Below are 20,439 nucleotides of genomic sequence, written 5' to 3' on the forward strand. Positions count from 1 at the left end.
TTCCGGAATTGAGCTACAGGAGTTGCTTGTATATTTTTGAGATTAGTTGTTTGTCAGTTGCTTCATTTGCTATTATTTTCTCCCATTCAGAAGGATGTCTTTTCATCTTGCTTGTAGTTTCCTTTGTTATGCAGAAGCTTTTAATTAGATCCCATTTGTTTATTTTTGCTTTTATTTCCAAAATAAAAGGGAGGTGAGTCATAGAGAATCCTGCTACTCCTGCCTTCTTTTGGTCTCTATTTGCGTGGAATATCTTTTTCCAGCCCTTCACTTTCAGTCTGTATGTGTCCCTTGTTTTGAGGTGGGTCTCTTGTAGACAACATATATAGGGGTCTTGTTTTTGTATCCATTCAGCCAGTCTTTGTCTTTTGGTTGGGGCATTCAACCCATTTATGTTTAAGGTAATTATTGATAAGTATGATCCCATTGCCATTTACTTTATTGTTTTGGGTTCTGGTTTATACACCCTTTTTGTGTTTCCTGTCTAGAGAGGATCCTTTAACACTTGTTGAAGAGCTGGTTTGGTGGTGCTGAATTCTCTCAGCTTTTGCTTGTCTGTAAAGCTTTTGATTTCTCCTTCATGTTTGAATGAGATCCTTGCTGGGTACAGTAATCTGGGCTATAGGTTATTTTCTTTCATCACTTTAAGTATGTCTTGCCATTCCCTCCTTGCCTGCAGAGTTTCTATTGAAAGATCAGCTGTTATCCTTATGGGAATCCTCTTGTGTGTTTGTTATTTTTCCCTTGCTGCTTTTAATATTTGTTCTTTGTGTTTGATCTTTGTTAATTTGATTAATATGTATTTTGGGGTGTTTCACCTTGGGTTTATCCTGTTTGGGACTCTCTGGGTTTCTTGGACTTGGGTGATTATTTCCTCCCCCATTTTAGGGAAGTTTTCAGCTATTATCTCCTCAAGTATTTTCTCCTGGTCTTTCTTTTTGTCTTCTTCTTCTGGGACTCCTATAATTCGAATGTTGGAGCATTTCATATTGTCCTGGAGGTCTCTGAGATTGTCCTCATTTCTTTTAATTCGTTTTTCTTCTTTCCTCTCTGATTCATTTATTTCTACCATTCTATCTTCTACTTCCCTAATCCTATCTTATGTCTCCATTATTCTGCTATTTGTTGCCTCCAGAGTGTTTTGATCTCATTTATTGCATTATTCATTATATATTGACTCTTTTTTATTTATTCTAGGTCCTTGTTAAACCTTTCTTGCATCTTCTCAATCCTTGTTTCCATGCTATTTATCTATGATTCCATTTTGATTTCAAGATTTTTGATCATTTTCACTATCATTATTCGGAATTCTTTATCAGGTAGATTCCCCATCTCTTCCTCTTTTCTTTGATTTGGTGGGCATTTATCCTGTTCCTTTACCTGCTGGATATTCCTCTGTCTCTTCATCTTGTTTATATTGCTGTGTTTGGGGTGGCCTTTCTGTATTCTGGCAGTTTGTGGAGTTCTCTTTATTGTGGAGTTTCTTTGCTGTGGGTGGGGTTGTATGGGTGGCTTGTCAAGGTTTCTTGGTTAGGGAAGCTTGTGTCGGTGTTCTGGTGGGTGGTGCTGGACTTCTTCTCTCTGGAGTGCAATGAAGTGGCCAGTAATGAGTTATGAGATGCCAATGGTTTTGGAGTAACTTTGGGCAGCCTGTATATTGAAGCTCAGGGCTGTGTTCCTGTGTTGCTGGAGAATTTGCGTGGTATGTCTTGCTCTGGAACTTGTTGGCCCTTGGGTGGTGCTTGGTTTCAGGGTAGGTATGGAGGCATTTGATGAGCTCCTATCGATTAATGTTCCCTGGAGTCAGGAGTTCTCTGATGTTCTCAGGATTTGGACTTAAGCCTCCTGCTTCTGGTTTTCAGTCTTATTTTTACAGTAGTCTCAAGGCTTCTCCTTCTATACCACACCATTGATAAAACATCTAGGTTAAAGATGAAAAGTTTCTCCACATTGAGGGACGCCCAGAGAGGTTCACAGAGTTACATGGAGAAGAGAAGAGGGAGGAGAGAGTTAGAGGTGACCCGAATGAGATGAGGTGGAATCAAAAGTGAAGAGAGCAAGCTAGCCAGTAATCACTTCCTTATGTGCGCTCCACAGTCTGGACCACTCAGAGATGTTCACAGAGTTATACAGGGAAGAGGAGAGGGAGGAAGGAGACAGAGGTGGCCAGGAGGATACAAGGGGGGAATGAAAAGGAGAGAGACAGATCCAGCCAGTAATCAGTTCCCTAAGTGTTCTCCACCATCTGGAACACACAGAGATTCATAGAGTTGGGTAGAGAAGAGAAGGGGGAGGGAGGAGACAGAGGCGACCTGGTGGAGAAAAAGGAGAGTCCAGAGGGGGAGAGAGCAGTCAAGCCAGTAATCTCACTCTCAAGTAAAAATGGGTACTGAAGATTGGGTTTTTGAAGGTACGAAATTGATAACAAATACCAAAAGCAAAGATTAAAAATCTAGAGTAGAGGTTGGATTTTCAAAAATATAATATTAAAGAAAAGAAGAAGAAGAAAAAAACAAAGTCACAAGAATTATTTTAAAAAAATATATATGAAGTTTGCTTTAAAAATAGGGTCTTTTTTTGAAAAGTAATAGTAGGTTATAAAAATGAAAATTAAAGGAGTAATAGAGGACTTAAAATTTTAAAAAGGTTAAAAAAAAGAAGAAAAAAGAAAAAAAAGAATGATCATAAAAATAGTAAAGATATATCTAGGACTTTCTCTGGTGTTGTTGTGGGCAGTGTGGAGTCAGTTCATTTTAGGATAGTTCCTTGGTCCGGCTTATATTTCTCAAGTTCTATAGGCCCCTTCCTATATAGTCGGTACTAACAACAGGGTTTTAATCTATTGCACCTGTCACTTCCAAGGCGGTTCCCTCTGTTTTAGCTTCTTCTGTTTGCTGGTCTCTTCAGTGTCTGATTTCTGCCCTGACACAAGGGGGGCGGTGGTGGACACTTTTTTTAGGCTCACTTATTCAGTCACACTGTGGGGAGGGAGGGACGATGCAAACAAATAACACTGGCATGTGCTCGCAGTGTCTCAGCCACACTGGGCCTGCCCCTGCTCACACTCAGGCTCTAGGTTGCTCCACCGGGAACCATCTGAGGCTGGCCCTGGGCTGCATGCACCTCCCAGGTGTAAGCCGCTCAGGCTCAGGCACTCAGGTAGTCCTCAGAGGCACAGACTCGGCTGGGTCTGCGTTTTGTGCCCTCCCCAGGTCCGAGTAGCTCAGAGTGTGGTCGCTGCAACTTACCGCCTCTCCCGTCTCTGCTGCTCAATTTTCTGTGTGTACAACTGGTGCACCTTCTCAGGCGGATGATGACTGTCCAGGACTACAAGAAGTCTTAGTTAGCAAAGAAGCCTGTTTGCAGTTTGGTAGTTAATGTCTCTCTGGGGCTGCGATTGCCCCCTTCCTGTCCTCCCAGCTCTGGCTGCCTGTCACCAGAGGGGGATGGTCTGCAGCCGGCTAATTCTGTTCCATCCTCTGTTCTGTGCGCGGTCCTGGTGGTGTCTATGTTAGAGATTTTTGTGTGGTAGCTATCCCACAGTCTGGTTTGCTAGCCCAAGTTAGTTCGCGCTGGTTACCCTCGGGGCATTCGGCCCAATCCTTAAAAAGCAATTCAGCCAGTGCCTCCAGCCCACCGCCCGCTTGCTAGTGGCAGATGCAGGCATCTGCGCTGTTTCTCCGCTGGGGGAGTTACCATTGGGCTCATAATCTGTGGGTTTTAATTATTTATTTATTTTTCCTCCCTGTTATGTTGCCCTCTATGCTTCCAAGGCTGCGAGAGTGTTTCCTGGTGTTTGGAAACTTCTCTCTTTTTAAGACTCCCTTCCTGGGACGGAGCTCCATCCCTCCCTCTTTTGTCTCTTTTTTTGTCTTTCATATTTTTTCCTACCTCCTTTCGAAGACAATGGGCTGCTTTTCTGGGTGTCTGATGTCCTCTGCTGGCATTCAGAAGTTGTTTTGTGGAATTTACTCAGTGTTGAAATGTTCTTTTGATGAATTTGTTGGGGAGAAAGTGGTCTCCCTGTCCTATTCCTCCACCATCTTAGGACCGCCCCCTCCCCCGCCCGGGGCCATCTTTTAGGATTTGAAATAGCTCAACTGGGATTCCATCACCTCCACTAGCTTTGTTTGTAGTGATACTTCCTGAGGCCCACTTGACTTTGCATTCCAGGATGTCTGCGTCTAGATGAGTTATCACACCATCGTGATTATCTGGGTCATGAAGATCTTTTTTGTATAGTTCTGTGTCTTCTTGCCACCTCTTAATATCTTCTACTTCTGTTCTATGAAGACCTATAATACCTTCTAGAATTAACAGGGGGAAAAAAAGATGTCCTTTTCATCATAGGGGACTGGAATGCAAAAGTCAAGAAGTCAAGAGTAACTTGACTGGGAGTAACAGGCAAGTTTGGGCTTAGAGTACAAAATGACGTAGGGCAAAGGCTAACAGAGTTCTGCCAAGAGAATACACTGGTCATAGCAAACACCCTCTTCCAACAACACAAGAGAGAACTCTACTTATGGACATCACCAGATACTCAATACTGAAATCGGATTGATTATATTCTTTGTAGCCAAAGATGGAGAAGCGCTATACAGTCAGCAGTAGGAAGACCTGGAGCTGACTGTTATTGCAAAATTCAGACTTAAATTGAAGAAAGTAGGGAAAACCACTAGGCCATTCAGGTATGACCTAAATCAAATGCCTTATGATTATACAGTGGAAGTGACAAATAGATTCAAAGGATTAGATCTGGTAGAGTGCCTGAAGGACTATGGACGGAGGTTTGTAACATTCTACAGGAAGCGGTGACCAAAACCATTCCCAAGCAAAAGAAATGCAATAAGGCAAAATGGCTGTCTGAGGAGGCCTTACAAAGTGCTGCAAAAAGAAGAGAAGTGCAAGACGAAGGAGAAAAGGAAAGATATACCCATCTGAATGCAGAGGTGCTCATATTTTGTTCAGTTGCTCAGCTGTGTCCAATTCTTTGCAACCCCATGGTCTGCAGCACACCAGCCTTTACCATCTCCTGGAGCTTGCTCAGATTCATGTCCATTGAGTTGGTGATGCCTTCCATCCATCTCATCCTCTGTTGTCCTCTTCTCCTCCTGCCTTCAATCTTTCCCAGAATCAGGGTCTTTTCCAGTGAGTTGGCTCTTTGCATCAGGTGGCCAAAGTGCTGGAGCTTCAAAGTGATGTCTCTGCTTTTTAATACACTATCTAGGTTTATCATGTTTTTCTTCCAAGGAGCAAGCGTCTTAATTTCATGGCTAGTCACTGTCCACAATGATTTTGGAGCACAAGAAAATAAAGTCTGTCACTGTTTCCTTCCTGTCCCCCATCTATTTGCCATGAAGTGATGGGACCAGATGCCATGATCTTAGTTTTTTGAATGTTGACAGGATGCCATTACTTTAGTTTTTTGAATGTTCAGTTATAAGCCAGCTTTTTCACTCTTCTCTTTCACGTTCATCAATAGGCTCTTTAGTTCCTCTTCACTCTCTGCCATAAGGGTGGTGTCATCTGCATATCTGAGGTTATCGGTATTTCTCTTGGCAATCTTGATTCCAGCTTCAGCTTCATCCAGTCCTGCATTTTACAAGATATACTCTGCATCAGTTCAGCTGAGTTCATTTCCTCAGTAATGTCTGATTCTTTCGACCCCATGGATTGCAGAACGCCAGGATTCCCTGTCTATCACCAACTCCCGGAGCCTGCTCAAACTCTTGTCCGTTGAGTCTGATGCCATCCAACCATCTCATCCTCTGTTGTCCTCTTCTCCTCCTGCCTTCAATATTTTCCTGCCTTCAATATTTCCCAGCATCAGGGTCTTTTCCAGTGAGTCCATTCTTTGCATGAGATGGCCAAAGTATTGGAGTTTTGGCTTCAGCGTCAGTCCTTCCAATGAATATTCAGGATTGATTTCCTTTAGGATTGACTGGTTGGATCTTCTTGCAGTCCAAGGGATTCTCAAGAGTCTTCTCTAACACCACAGTTTAAAGGCATCAATTCTTCAGTGCTCAGCTTTCTTTATGGTCCAACTCACATCCATACATGACTACTGGAAAAACCATTGCTTTGACTAGATGGACCTTTGTCGGCAAAGTGATGTCTCTGCTTTTTAATATGTTGTCTTGGTTTGTCATAGCTTTTCTTCCAAGGAGCAAGGGCCTTTTCATTTCATGGCTGTAATCACTACCTGCAGTGATTTTGGAGCCCAAGAAAATAGTTAGTCACTGTTTCCGCCATCTATTTGCCATGAAGTGATGAAACTGAATGCCATGATCTTAGTTTTCTGAATGTTGAGCTTTAAGCCAGCTTTTTCCCTTTCCTCTTTCACTTTCATCAAGAGGCTCTTTAGTTCCTCTTCACTTTCTGCCATAAGGATGATGTCATCTGCATATCTGAGGTCATTGATATTTCTCCCAGCAATCTTGATTCCGGCTTCTGCTTCTTCCAGCCCAGCGTTTCTCATGGTGTACTCTGCATATAAGTTAAATAAGCAGGGTGACAATATACAGCCTTGACACATTCCTTTCCCAATTTGGAACCAGTTCCATGTCTGGTTCTAAGTGTTGCTTCTTGACCTGCATACAGGTTTCTCAGAAGGCAGGCCAGGTGGTCTGGTATTCACATCTCTTTAAGGATTTTCCACAGTTTGTTTTGGTTCATACAGTCAAAGGCTTTAATGTAGTCAATGAAGCAGAAGTAAATGTTTTTCTGGAATTCCGTTGCTCATATCTAGAAAAGTGCTAAGTCCCTTCATGGTGACATCACCTCCTTGTGACTAGCAGAAAACCTTTTGTAAAGAGCTTGATTGCAATGAATTACTCCTTTACCAAAATCACATATATTGACCTTCCCATCTACCTCTTTGGAGCAGTTTCTCTTAGTTATTGATGCAAAGCAGTGCCTTGTGGTACTCCTGGACACAGAGGCCTTTTTGTCCTGCATTTCCTATAGGTAAGACTTGAGCCTCCGTGGCCTCTCAGTTCCAAGAGGCAGAGCAGTTCTTAATCAAAGGAGGATCAGCAATGAACCACCTGAGGCCAGACTGAAGGGCCAGAGAGATTCATCAAGATCAGGAGACAGACCACCTGAGACCCTGCACACCCGTCATCTTGTCAGCAACATTGCCCTTTCTAAACTCTCCTGTGCTGTACTCAGTCGCATCCAACTCTGTGTGACCCCATGGACTGTAGCCCATCCAGCTCCTCTGTCCATGGAATTCGCCAGGCAAGAATACTGAAGTGGGTAGCCATTCCCTCCTCCATGGGATCTTCCCCACCCAGGGACTGAACCCAGGTCTCCTACATTGCAAGTGTATTCTTGACCATCTGAGCCACCAGGGAAGCCCCTGAAATCTTGCAGAATGAATAGCCTGTTACTGTCTTGATTCTTATCACATACTCCTGCCTGACTATATAACCTCTCTCTGCTCACCAGGAAGGAGGGCATAGTTCTTGAGGCACTAGCCTACTCTGTTCCCCCTTTGCCTGGCAAATTTATAAAGCTAGTCTCTCCTTCTCCTCCATAACTCTGTCTCCATATTTCTGTTTGGCACCGATGCACAGAGAGCCAAGATTTTGGCAACACAATCTCCGGCAGCCTCCTGGGCTGCAGTCCTCATTTTGCCCCAGATAAAACTTAACTTGCAACTCTCACATTGTGCATCTTCTTTAAGTCGACAACTGGAAAAGGTGGGGCAGACACAGCTTACTGCAGTCAAGGGCCTTTTGCTGCCTGACGTGGGCAGAAAGGAACCTTGTCCCTCTACAAAGAGCCAGAGCAAAGTTGAAGACAGTCTTGTTAAAACATTTGACAGTCACACTGATGTGACCTCAGAGACCTGTGGTCTCTGTGCGCAGGAGGGCCGGCTCCTTCCTGGCACCACAGAGCAACAGCAGCAGGACCCAGGCTCGCTCGGGGCTGCCCTGAAAGAGAAGGGCAGGGATATGAACTCTGGGCTCTGACCTGTGGCCCTCAGGTCCTTTCAGTATGTGACCCTGTGACCTTGTGATGTCAGCAGTGCACTGAGCTGTGGCACTAAAGCTCATGGCAGCTGAGGTCACGGAGGCAGGAACTGGTGGGTTTGGGATGTCAGCTCACAGCCCTGATGCGCTGTTCTCCTGGCTTGGGGAGAGCATGTGGAAGATTTTAAAGGCCAGGCTGCTGAGTCCTAGCATGCTGGGGTGCTGGGGAGATGCCTCTGAGGCAAGAGATAGATGGGCCCCTGGCTGAACAATTTCTGAACAATTAAAAACACCCTAATAGCAGAAACTCCATAAAATCAGGTATTAGGGGAATTTAATGGAAGTAGTCTTGTTCAGGCTTCAGAAGCAAGGAAGCAGAGCAGGCCTCCAACCTTGCTGCCGGCCTGCCTGGACACTACCCTGACTATCTGTCTGCTCCTGAGGGCACCAGTTGTTACCTGTAAGCCAGGGGCACTGTAGATAAGATTGGGAGTGAGTCCTGGAATTCTCTTGAGCCCCTGAATCTGGCCAATCCCCCATGGTCTAGCAATCTTATCACTTACAAGATAAAAGAAAAATAGCATTGTAAAAAGATTAACATGAAACCAGAGCTACATTTCTGCTTGCAAACTGTTGATCTGTTTGTGGCCTGGGATTATAATCGGAAGCCCCTAAATTACAGCTTTCAAGTCTCACCCGTGGGGTGGAAGAACTTTCCCAACTGGGACTCCAGATTGCTACTACATGGGGCTTCCCACACTGTTTGAGTCTGGATGTTGGTTGGCACAGCTTGGTGATATATGTGCTGTTACTCTCCTCTACAGTGTCTCTCTTTTTTTAAATGTTTGTATCAGTTCAGCTGCTCAGTCATGTCTGATTCTTTGTGACCCCATGGACCGCAGCACGCCAGGCTTCCCTGTCCATCACCAATTCCAGGAGCTTGCTCAGATTCATGTCCATCAAGTTGATGATGCCATCCAACCATCTTATCCTCTGTAGCCCCCTTCGCTTCCTGTCTTCAATCTTTCCCAGCATCAGGGTCTTTTCCAATGATGGTATTGTCAACCACAAATTGGCATTTGCCAAGAGCTTTTGCCAGCAACTGAAGAGCAACAAGCGCATTTCCCGTCTACCTCTGTGGAGACTGAAGCCTTTCCTGCTTTGGCCGCCAACCTTCCACACCTCTTGAGGGAGATCAGGGTGGAGAGTGAGGCACTCTGTGCTCCAGAGAATCTGCACCTGTAACAGGTCTTTGGATAGTTAGATTATTTTCAGGAACTGATTTCACGATCCCAATCCTTGTGTCTCTTCATGTCTGGAGAATCCTTAAATCCCTTCAAAGTAACATCAGCTCCTCATGACTAGCAGAGAACCTTTTGTAAAGTAAGCACTCGATTACAATGAATCCCTCCTTCACCAAAATCTTAAATATTTACATCCCCTACTACCTCTTTGGAGCAGTCTCTCAGAACTATCTGAGGTAATGTCTCCTGGGCTGCAGCCCTCTTTTTATCCCCAGTAAAACTCACCTTGCAGCGCTCACATTGTGCACCTTTTCAGTCAACAGTTATGGTGGCCAATCAAGTGACCTAAGTCGACTTCCCTCCTTTGCCTGAACTTCCTGAGGAATTGGAGCTTTGGTCCCGGCAGCGGCTGGGACCCTTGTGCCCGTCCGCCTCCTTGGGGAGTGCAGATGGGAACTCTCCCGGTTCTCAGATAACCTGCATTGGTTGAGACCGTGAGTTTTCTTTGGTGGTGGAGCAGGTTACCTGCCCCCCCTCCCAGCTGAAAGATACTGAGGGAGGGGAGTTGAAATATGCTGAGGCACATCCACTAATACCCCAAATCACTGTGGACAATGACTGCCACCACAAAATTAAAAGACCCTCACTCCTTGGAAGGAGAGCTATGATAAACCCAGACGTGTATTAAAAATCAGAGACATTCGCTTTGCCACCAAAGGTCTATATAGTCAAAGCTATGGTTTTTCCAGTATTCATGTATGGATGTGAGAACTGGACCATTAAGAAGGCTGAACACCCAAAAAATTGATGCTTTTGAATTGGGTTGCTGGAGAAGACTCTCGAGAGTCCCTTGGACTGCAAGGAGATGAAACCAGTCAATCCTAAAGAAAATCAACCCTGAATATTCATTGGAAAGACTGATGCTGAAGCTGAAACTCCAGTGCTTTGGGCATCTGATGCAAAGAGCCACCTCACTGGAAAAGACCCTGATCCTGGGAAAGATTGAAGGCAGGAGGAGAAGGGGACGACAGAGGATGAGATGGTTGGATGGAATCGCCGACTCAATGGACATGAATTTGAGCAAACTCTGGGAGATGGTGAAGGACAGGGAAGCCTGGTGTGCTGTGGTTCATGGGATTGCAAAGAGTCAGACATGACTTAGCAACTGAACAAGAACAATACCCACTCATAGTCCAGACACTGTGTGGGGCTTGGTTGAAAGATACCATGGGAATACCCACCCAGTGGAAAGTTACTGGGTCAGGGGGCTCAACTGAAAACATTTCAGGAATATTGAGGGCTTGGCTGAAAGTTACCAACGTCGCTCTGCTGCAGAGGACTGAGTGGTTAGGTGAGAGGCTGACCTGTCACTTTTCCTCAGTTCTGCTGCCTTTATAGAATTTGTCGGGATAAAAATGAGGAGAATGAAGAAAAGGGGCCAGTCTCCTCCCAGCTGGTTCCAGGCTTCTCAGGTGACTGAGAAATTGACAGAAGTGGTGGAGGCCCAGTCCTCACACCACGCAGTGGTCCCTTAGGGAAACCCATTCATTAATTAAAACACTTGCTCATCCAGCGGTCACAATAACAATTGGCCATTTAGCGACCTGAGCAGCCACAGTCGTCTTGGATTGCCAGAGGCAGAATCTGAGGCAAGTAAGATGAGCTGAAACAATTTTGGGATGACTCCTGGAGGAGTTAAGCTAACAATCAGCACACAGGCCCACCACACAATTTCCCTAGTGATTTTTGTCCCTGACAAATTCAACTTAAAATGGGAAACAGTATCTCAAAAACAGAAATGAAGGGCATCAGAGAGTCAACTTCTGATTAACATTCCAACTAGATTTATGTACAATATATACAGACTTATATACTTGCAAGTATCTAGTTAACTGAACCTATATACTTATATATTTACAAGTACCTAGTTAACTGAACTTCCCTGGTGACTCAGATGGTAAAGAATCTGCCTGCAGTGCAGGAGACCCAGGTTTGATCCATGGGTCAGGAAGACTCCCTGGAGAAGAGAATGGCAACCCATTCCAGTATTCTTGCCTGGAGAATTCCATGGACAGAGGAGCCTGGAGAGCTACAGTCTACGGGGTCACAAAGAGTTGGACGTGACTGGGTAACTAACAGATGTAGTTAATCGGAGAAATTATACTAAGGGACCTCTCAACAAAAATGTCCAAATTAGAGTTCTTTTGATATTCTAAAATTGATATTTTTGCTCACACTTAGAAAATGCTGGCCATAAGATCAAACAGACTAAATGGAATACTTTCTTTAGTATTTAGAAGGTTCTAAAAGAGGAAATGACAGAGTAACTTCTTTGCAGAAAATCAAATGAAATTGCTTGAAATTATATCGAAACTAAAAAATGCCACCTAGCCCTGACTCTGCCAGGTCACAGGTCTAATGGGACTGGGAAGTCACACTTGACATTTATGCCATTTGGCTATTGACTTCTTGGGCATCTCTTTGCCTTTTGTTTTATTTGAAGTGTGACTTCTGGTTGGTAAGCTTCTGGTTTGGTTTGGTCTGAGCACACAGACATCTGGTACAAACGGCTCAAGCTAAAACTGGAAGCCTACCTCTCACCTAGGAGCCTTTTGGGAAAGATTTGAAATGACTGATCACCCCATACATTATGATCCAATGACAAAGAAGCATGGCCTAACAATATTAGATCTTTATTGCCGTAGGATGGGAAAATAGACTGAAGTTCCCTTATGTGTAAGACTTTTCTCCTGTATTCAACAGCCTGGAGCTGATCTAACTAAGACCCCCCACCTCTCAGAGGGACAATCCCTTCTGGGACAGACATTTTATCAGCCAGTTAGGGCCAATTTGAGCACTCTCTGGCCTAAAATTTGGCTCTGAAACTATGACTACAAAAAAATAAATATGCTTTTTGACAGTGTGGTCACAATATTCTTTAGCCTCCAGAGAAAGTTTAAAGGGAAAATTATCTCTTTAGAATCCTTGCCTTGAGGAAATAACACTTATTATGCCTTGAGACCAGAGCTCTCTGGATCGCTTATCTAGACTATCTCTAATTCCTGAAATTGAAGGGAAAAAAAGGAAATGAAGCCTTTTTAAAATTTTCTTATTCCAACTGCTATTTACAAGTAGTGAATTTTATATTGTGATATCTGATTCATAGCTAAGTTTGGAAAACAAAGCTATGAGATCTCTTGTGTCTGTTTGGATGTACATGTGTCTCGGTACGTGTCTTTGTCTTTGGATAATATTGGTGATTGCTGAGGTTAGTTTGTAAATGAGCTATAATCTAATCGGCAGAAAGAAAAGTAAGCACTTACAAATCGAACAATTCTAAATACAAGAGAAATCAACCTAAATGAATTTCAGGTCCGTGTGAACTGGGAAATATTCAGTATTAAGTTAATACCCGGTGTCAATGTTTGCTGATCTAACTAATACAGACATGTCTAAGAGTCATTAACTTTAAGCACAATATTTTCATCGTGCCTAGGTTTAATATAAGTTAAATATTATTATATCTGTTACAAGTTTATCAACAAAGAAAGTAACTCAAGTAAAGAAACCTCTCAGGAAAGAATGTAAACGAGATAGGAGCTTTTAGATAAACTCTATTAAGAATAATTATACTTTAGGAATATCTGTCTAAAATGGTCTTTGCAGATTTTGGTAACCTGAATTTCTAGGGTTATGCTAAACTGAATGATAAAAGCTTATTGAATACCTAGGTCATTTCCAAATAAAATAAGATTCTGAAACACTGATTCTTGAAAACTAATTTCCTCTTACAAAGCAACTTTGGGCTATTGATGAAAAATGCTTGGTGCCATCCTGAGATGCTTTCTATAAGAAAGCAAAGGTTTTTTAGAAATTATCACTAGCATTTATACAGCCAGCAAAAACAAGACTGGGAGCTGACTGTGGCTCAGATCATGAACTCCTTATTGCAAAATTCAAACTTAAACTGAAGAAAGTAGGGAGAACCACTAGACCATTCAGGTATGACCTAAATCAAATCCCTTAGAATTATACAGTGGAAGTGACAAATAGATTCAAGGGATTAATCTGACAGAGAGAGTGCCTAAAGAACTATGGACAGAGGTTTGTAACATTGTACAGGAGGTGGTGATCAAAACCAACCCCAAGAAAAAGAAATGCAAAGGGCAAAATGGTTGTCTGAGGAGGCCTTACAAATAGCTGAGAAAAGAAGAGAAGCAAAAGGCAAAAAGAGAAAAGGAAAGATTTACGCATCTGAATGCAGAGCTTCAAAGAATAGCAAGGAGAGATAAGAAAGCCTTCCTCCGTGATCAATGCAAACAAATAGAGGAAAACAGTAGAATGGGAAAGACTAGAGATCTCTTCAAGAAAATGTTCCTAAGGGAACATTTCATACAAAGATGGGCACAATAAAGGACAGAAAAGGTATGGACCTAACAGAAGCAGAAGATATTAAGAAGAGGTGTCAGGAATACACAAAATAACTGTACAAAAAGGATCTTAATGAACCAGATAATGATGATGGTGTGATCACTCACCTAGAGCCAGACATCCTGGAGTGTGAAGTCAAGTGGGCCTTAGGAAGCATCACTAGGAACAAAGCTAGTGGAGGTGACGGAATTCCAGCTTATCTATTTCAAATCCTAAAAGATGATGCTGTGAAAGTGCTGCACTCAATATGCCAGCAAATTTGGAAAACTCAGCAGTGGCCACAGGACTGGAAAAGTTCCATTTTCATTCCAATACCAAAGAAGGACAATGCCAAAGAATGTTCAAACTACCGCACAACTGCACTCTTTTCACATGCTAGCAAGGTCATGCTCAAAGTTCTCCAAGACAGTCTTCAACAGTAAGTGAACTGAGAACTTCAAGATGTACAAGCTGGATTTACAAAAGTCAGAGGAACCAGAGATCTAATTGCCGCGCTGGATCATAGAAAAAGCAAGGGAATTAAAAAAAAAGTCTACTTCTGTTTCATTGACTACGCTAAAATCTTTGACTGTGTGGATTACAACAAATTAAAGAGATAGGAATACAAGACCACCTTAACTGCCTCCTAAGAAGTCTGTATTAAGGACAAAAAGCAACAGTTAGAACTGGACATGGAAAAAAGGACTGGTTCCAAATTGGGAAAGGAGTATATCAAGGCTGTATATTGTCACCCTGCTTATTTCATTTATATGCAGAGTACATCATGCAAAATGCCAGGTTGTATGAAACACAAGCGGTAATCAAGATTGCAGGGAGAAATATCAACAACCTCAGATATATAGACGATACCACCCTAATGGGAGAAAGTGAAGAGGAACTAAAGAACCTCTTGATGAGGGTGAAAGAAGAGAGTGAAAAAGCTGGCTTAAAACTCAGCATTCAAAAAACTAAGATCATGGCATCTGCTCCCATCACTTCGTGGCAAGTAGATGGGGGAAAGTGGAAACGGTGGAAGATTTTATTTTCTTGAACTCCAAAATCACTGCAGACATGAAATTAAAAGCCTTTGCTCCTTGGAAAAAAAGCAATGAGAAACCTAGACAATGTATTGAAAAACAAAGACATCACTTTACCGACAAAGATCTGTACAATCAAACTATGCTTTTTCCAGTAGTCATGTGTGGATGTGAGAGTTGTACCATCAAGAAGCCTGAGCACCGAAGAATTGATGCTTTTGAACTGTGGTGCTGGAGAAGACTCTTGAGAGTTTGTTGGACAGCAAGGAGGTTAAATCAGTCAATCCTAAAGGAAATCAAGCCTGAATATTCATTGGAAGGACTGATGCTGAAGCTTAAGCTCCAATAATTTGGTCATCTGATGCAAAGAGCCACCTCATTATAAAAGACCCTGATGCTGGGAAAGATTGAAGGCAGGAGGAGAAGGTGGCAATACAGGATGAAGTGGTTGGATGGCATTACTGAATCAATAGACATGAGTTTGAACTCACTCCTGGAGACAGTGGAGGACAGGGAAGCCTGGTGTGCTGCAGTCCATGGGGTTGCAAAGAGTTGGGCAAGACAGAGCAACTGAACAACAACATTTATGCTCACCAATCTATAGAATGCTAATATTAAGGTCAGTTTTGGGTTGCTTAAGGAAAGTAGGTTGTGTGTTTTTGATAAAGAAGGTATGAGGAATGGATTGTATTTTATGAAGGGAAAAGGAAGTATGTCTGACTTACAAGTGGCTGTTTCAGGATGTCAGAACAATCAATGTATACTGAAAATGATACGAAGGTTTGTGGTTAGTGGACCCTGAACACAGAGTTTTGGGCAGGGTCAGGACAGACTAAGTTTAAGATAAATTTAATTCAGTTTACTTTTAAATGAATTTAAAAGTAAGTTGGTGTAAAAACTTGAATTTGACTCTTCTCTCCGTTAAGAGGATATGCTTTCTTCAGATGTTGAACTGCCTTTGATAACAGATTTAAGTTTCTTTACCTCTTAAATAATCTGTTCTTTATTTGCCTTTGAAACCCTTCTTGGTTACTTTGGCTAAGTAAATAGCTATTGTCACCATGACCTATGATCCCATCTGACCGAATGTTCTAAACTCTTTTGATATTTATTGACAACACTTCCTAAATCAAAAACTAATGAAACACTTTTGACTTCTTGCTAACTTTAGGATGCTTCAGAGGGCCCCTGAAACATCCCAAAGAGAGCTATTAAACTAATTAAGTTCATTTGGTATGTCAAATTATATGGGAAGTATTGTCAAATGAGCAATAAATCTCCTCAGGTGTGGTAAATATTATTAATACAAATATCCTAGAAATTATGTGCCTGCTCAGTCGCTTTGGTCGTATCTGACTCTGCGCGACCCCATGGACTATAGCCCGCTGGGCTCCTCTGTTCGTGGGATTCTCCAGGCAAGAATACTGGAGTGGGTTGCCATGCCCTCCTCCAGGGGATCTTCCTGACCCAGGATGAAACCCACATCTCTTACACCTACCTGCATTGACAAGTGGGCTCTTTACCACTAGCACCATCTGGGAAGTCCTAGTTTCTAAAATTCGGATTCAGTTCAGTTCAGTTCAGTCGCTCAGTCGTGTCCGACTCTTTGTGACTCCATGAATCGCAGCACGCCAGGCCTCCCTGTTCATCACCATCTCCCAGAGTTCACTCAGACTCACGTCCATCGAGTCCGTGATGCCATCCAACCATCTCATCCTCGGTCGTCCCCTTCTCCTCCTGCCCCCAATCCCTCCCATCATCAGTCTTTTACAATGAGTCAACTCTTCTCATGAGGTGGCCAAAGTACTGGAGTTTCAGCTTTAGCATCATTCCTTCCAAAGAAATCCCAGGGTTGATCTCCTTCAGAATGGACTGGTTGGATCTCCTGGCAGTTCAAGGGACTCTCAAGAGTCTTCTCCAACACCACAGTTCAAAAGCATCAATTCTTCAGCACTCAGCCTTCTTCACAGTCCAACTCTCACATCCATACATGACCACAGGAAAAACTATAGCCTTGACTAAACGGACCTTAGTTGGCAAAGTAATATCTCTGCTTTTCAATATACTATCTAGGTTGCTCATCACTTTTCTTCCAAGGAGTAAGCGTCTTTTAATTTCATGGCTACAATCACCATCTGCAGTGATTTTGGAGCCCAAAAGAATAAAGTCTGACACTGTTTCCACTCTTTCCCCATCTATATTCCCATGAAGTAATGGGACCGGATGCCATGATCTTCGTTTTCTGAATGTTGAGCTTTAAGCCAACTTTTTACTCTCCACTTTCACTTTCATCAAGAGGCTTTTTAGCTCCTCTTCACTTTCTGCCATAAGGGTGGTGTCATCTGTGTATCTGAGGTTATTGATATTTCTCCCGGCAATCTTGATTCCAGCTTGTGTTTCTTCCAGTCCAGCGTTTCTCATGATGTACTCTGCATAGAAGTTAAATAAGCAGGGTGACAATATACAGCCTTGACATACTCCTTTTCCTATTTGGAACCAGTCTGTTGTTCCATGTCCATTTCTAACTGTTGCTTCCTGACCTGCATACACATTTCTCAAGAGGCAGGTCAGGTGGTCTGGTATTCCCAACTCTTTCAGAATTTTCCAGTTTATTGTGATCCACACAGTCAAAGGCTTTGGCATAGTCAATAAAGCAGAAAAAGATGTTTTTTTTGGAACTCTCTTGCTTTTTCCATGATCCAGTGGATGTTGGCAATTTGATCTCTGGTTCCTCTGCCTTTTCTAAAACCAGCTTGAACATCGGAGTTCACGGTTCACGTATTGCTGAAGCCTGGCTTGGAGAATTTTGAGCATGACTTTACTAGCATATGAGATGAGTGCAGTTATGCAGTAGTTTGGGCATTGTTTTGCATTGCCTTTCTTTGGAATTGGAATGAAAACTGCTCTTTTCCAGTCCTGTGGCCACTGCTGAGTTTTCCAAATTTGCTGGCATATTGAGTGCAGCACTTTCACAGCATCATCTTTCAAGATTTGAAAGAGCTCAACTGGAATTCCATCACCTCCACTAGCTTTGTTCATAGTGATGCTTTCTAAGGCCCACTTGACTTCACATTCCAGGATGTCTGGCTCTAGATGAGTGATCACATCATCATGATTATCTGGGTCATGAGCCACCTCTTCTTAATATCTTCTGCTTCTGTTAGGTCCATACATTTCTGTCCTTTATCAAGCCCATCTTTGCATGAAATGTTCCCTTGGTATCTCTAATTTTCTTGAAGAGATCTCTAGTCTTTCCCATTCTGTTGTTTTCCTCTATTTCTTTGCATTGATTGCTGAAGAAGTCTTTCTTATCTCTTCTTGCTATTCTTTGGAACTCTGCATTCAGATGCTTATATCTTTCCTTTTCTCCTTTGCTTTTCTCAGTCATAATTCTAGTTATTATCTTAAAGTGCTGTCACAGTGGTAACCAATTTTTACAAAAATGCTTTCTCTTCAAGAAGATTTATAGAAAGGACTTTTGGATAAATATTTTAATGGGCTACCTGACGGCTTCACAAAGATTAGCAAAATGACAGGTTCGGTGTGGGAGATTCATGGCTAAAATATTCACTTACAATTCCACTAATGTTATTAGCTATATTATTTGTATTTTTCCTGTTTTAAAAGATTATTTTTTCTTGTATTACCAAGTGTATGACTGAGCCACAAATGAAAATAATGAGGACTAGACTTGAAGCAGCTGATCAAATGTGTAACTCGGTATGTGACCAGTTCAGTCGCTCAGTCGTGTCCGACTCTTTGGGACCCCATGAACCACAGCACGCCAGGCCTCCCTGTCCATCACCAACTCCCAGAGTCCACCCAAACCCATGTCCATTGTGTTGGTGATGCCATCCAACCATATCATCCTCTGTCGTCCCTTCTCCTCCTGCCCTCAATCTTTCCCAGCATCAGGGTCTTTTCAAATGAGTCATCTCTCCACATCAGGTGGCCAAAGTTTTGGAGTTTCAGCTTCAGCATCAGTCCCTCCAATGAACACCCAGGACTGATCTCCTTTAGGCTGGGCTGGTTGGATCTCCTTGCAGTCCAAGGGACTCGCAAGAGTCTTCTCCAACACCACAGTTCAAAAGCATCAATTCTTCAGCGCTCAGCCTTCTTCACAGTCCAACTCTCACATCCATACATGACCACTGGAAAAACCACAGCCTTGACTAGATGGACCTTTGTTGGAAAAGTAATGTCTCTGCTTTAATATGCTGTCTAGGTTGCTCATAACTTTCCTTCCAAGGAGCAAGCATCTTTTAATTTCACGGCTGCAATCACCATCCACAGTGATTTTGGAGCCCAGAAAAATCAGCCACTGTTTCCACTGTTTCCCCATCTGTTTGCCATGAAATGATGGGACTGGATGTCATGATTTTAGTTTTCTGAATGCTAAGCTGTAAGCCAACTTTTTCATTCTCTTCTTTTGCTTTCATCAAGAGGGTCTTTAGTTTTTCTTCACTTTCTGCCATAAGGGTGGTGTCATCTGCATATTTGAGGTTATTGAGATTTCTCCCGGCAATCTTGATTCCAGCTTGTGCTTCCTCCAGCCCAGCATTTCTCTTGATGTACTCTGCATAGAAGGTAAATAAGCAGGGTGACAATATACAGCCTTGACATACTCCTTTTCCTATTTGGAACCAGTCTGTTGTTCCATGTCCATTTCTAACTGTTGCTTCCTGACCTGCATACACATTTCTCAAGAGGCAGGTCAGGTGGTCTGGTATTCCCATCTCTTTCAGAATTTTCCAATTTATTGTGATCCACACAGTCAAAGGCTTTGGCATAGTCAATAAAGCAGAAATAGATGTTTTTCTGGAACTCTCTTGCTTTTTCCACGATCCAGTGGATGTTGGCAATTTGATCTCTTGTTCCTCTGCCTTTTCTAAAACCAGCTGGAACATCTGGAAATTCACGGTTCACACATATGATCAGTGATGGTAATAGTGTAACTCTCAATATGGGAAGATGCAGAGAAGGTATACTTTCCTGGACCATAACTAGAAGACAGGTGTCCAGAGATCTTTGACTATTAAAACCTAGTCCAGTAAAAGCACACTGAGTGGCCTGTCGGCAAAATCTTCTCCAGAACTAGGAATGAGCCTTTCTAGCAACGTGGGGATGAAATGATCATTAAATACCTCCCAAAGTATGGTCTAATTTTTGACCATGAGACGGAGAAGGCCATGGCACCCCACTCCAGTACTCTTGCCTGGAGAATTCCATGGATGGAGGAGCCTGGTGGGCTGCAGTCCATGGGGTCGAGAAGAGTTGGGCACGACTGAGTGACTTCACTTTCTTTTCACTTTCATGCATTGGAGAAGGCAACGGCAACCCACTCCAGTGTTCTTGCCTGGAGAATCCCAGGGACAGAGGAGCCTGGTGGGCTGCTGTCTGTGGGGTCGCACACAGTCGGACACGACTGATGCGACTTAGCAGCAGCAGCAGCATGACCATGAGACAGCCCTGTCAATTACAAATTGGCACTTGCCAAGATCACTTGCCATAACTGAGCAACAACGATAACAATGAGGGCATTTGCCATCTGCCTCTGCAGGGATTGAACCCTGGGCTGCTGCAGCTGCTGACCTTCAACACCCTCTGAAGGGTATTACAGTGGAGAGTGAGACACTCTGGCTCCAGGGAAATTGGTGGAACAGGTCTTTAGATAGTGAGGTATTTTCAGAAACTGATTTCATGATCCCAGTCCTTGACTCTCTTCATATTTAGAAAAGCACTGAATCCTTTCATGGTGACATTGGCTCCTTG

This window comes from Oryx dammah, unplaced genomic scaffold, assembly GCF_014754425.2.
Source record: "Oryx dammah isolate SB20612 unplaced genomic scaffold, SCBI_Odam_1.1 HiC_scaffold_2, whole genome shotgun sequence".
Taxonomy (NCBI): domain Eukaryota; kingdom Metazoa; phylum Chordata; class Mammalia; order Artiodactyla; family Bovidae; genus Oryx; species Oryx dammah.